Source organism: Poecilia formosa, unplaced genomic scaffold, assembly GCF_000485575.1.
Source record: "Poecilia formosa unplaced genomic scaffold, Poecilia_formosa-5.1.2 Scaffold415, whole genome shotgun sequence".
NCBI lineage: Eukaryota > Metazoa > Chordata > Actinopteri > Cyprinodontiformes > Poeciliidae > Poecilia > Poecilia formosa.
This window is the reverse complement of record NW_006800354.1, coordinates 247376-248685: the sequence shown is the minus strand read 5'-3', so window position 1 is coordinate 248685 and position 1310 is coordinate 247376. Positions and strand designations below refer to the sequence as shown.

The following is a 1310-nucleotide window of genomic DNA, read 5'->3' as shown; positions in this document are numbered from 1 at the left end:
CTTGTATAGCACATTTCAGCAGTAAGGCATTTCAAGGTGCTTTACATAATTAAAGAAAAAAATAAGAACAAAAAGATAAAAACATACTTTTGTTACGGAATTTAAGCACCTGTTGTCGTCCGCCGTCCATTTAACACGGGTATTATCCAGGCCCCGTCGACTGGCAGGATGGAATTTACAGATTTTTAATCAAAACGCCATTTAACAAGGATTCTCACACCTCAGAGTTTTAGTTATTATTATTATTTTTTTTTTTTTCTGAACTCCTGAATGATTTCTATTCAGACCATTCTATTGTAGCCTGGCTGTGTGTTTAGAGCAGATGTTATGTTGTAGGGTGAACGTTTTGACAGGTTTCAAGCCTCAAACTGCTTTTCCCTCCTGTGTTGCCCTTTGTTTTTGCTCCGTCCTCCTTCCTGTTAACTCAGACCAACTTCCCTGTCTCTTCTGAAGAACAGTACTTCCACAGCATTATGCCCCCACCACCAAATCTTTCTGTGGGTATGATGTGTTCAGGATTATGAGTGATGTTTCTATGTCTGGCTGTCGGCATGCAAGTCAAACGTGTCTCTGTTGGTCTTGTTTGACCAGTTACTTCTTCATGGTTTGTGGCAAACTGTGAACATGAACATGGTTGCATGGCCAGATTTGTGTAGCACGCTTCACAAATCTGTATATAAGGTGGTGCTGTGTTTTGTTTTTTTTTTTGTTTGTTTTTTCCGCATTTTTAAATAGTTTTCATTATATTATGCTGAATTTTTTGTATTATTGTTATTTAATTTTTTTAATTTCCATGGATTGACTTGGTTTTACTTCTTACTATTATTGTTACCATTAGTAATGACAGTGAAGACAAATGAGTTTTATCATTTGTCTTTGTTTTTTCTGTACTACATCATCATGATAGAAAAAAAATACATTTTATTCATTTAATCCAAATTAAATTAATATTGCCAATGACAACAACAACATCAACAAAGAGTTAAACAAATCTAAGTCGGGAAGTAAATAAAACAAATAAAAATTAAGAAATGTGCAGATAACAGAGGTTGGTTTGCACGACAGAGAAAACGTAATTGTTTTTTGTGATGAAGATGAAGATGAAAATGATCATGATGACGATGGCGATGACGACGACGATAATGATAAAACTAAGATCATATTTCTTCTTCAATAAGAAATGAAGATGAAAAAAAATTGAAAGCGTACAACCTGATGAGGTAGAACTAAGATTACAAAATTTAAATAACGGGAATAATAAATGAGTAAATAAAAAATACAGAAAAGAAATAAATTAAAATCTATTAATT

At 33.2% G+C, this 1310-nt stretch overlaps 1 protein-coding gene and 1 long non-coding RNA gene across 4 annotated transcripts in view; one reads left to right on the top strand and one right to left on the bottom strand.

Moving 5' to 3' along the window:
* Positions 1-173, bottom strand: part of LOC103155170 (uncharacterized) — a 7599-nt gene extending 7426 nt beyond the window's left edge. For all 3 annotated transcript variants that reach the window (XM_016663341.1, XM_016663342.1, XM_016663343.1), the window contains exon 1: positions 162-173. The gene's annotated coding sequence lies outside the window, so the exon portion shown is untranslated. The remainder of the gene's footprint in view (positions 1-161) is intronic.
* LOC107833626 (uncharacterized) overlaps positions 1-1310 on the top strand; it is a 21289-nt gene that overhangs the window by 9190 nt on the left and 10789 nt on the right. The gene's annotated exons all lie outside the window — the stretch shown is intronic.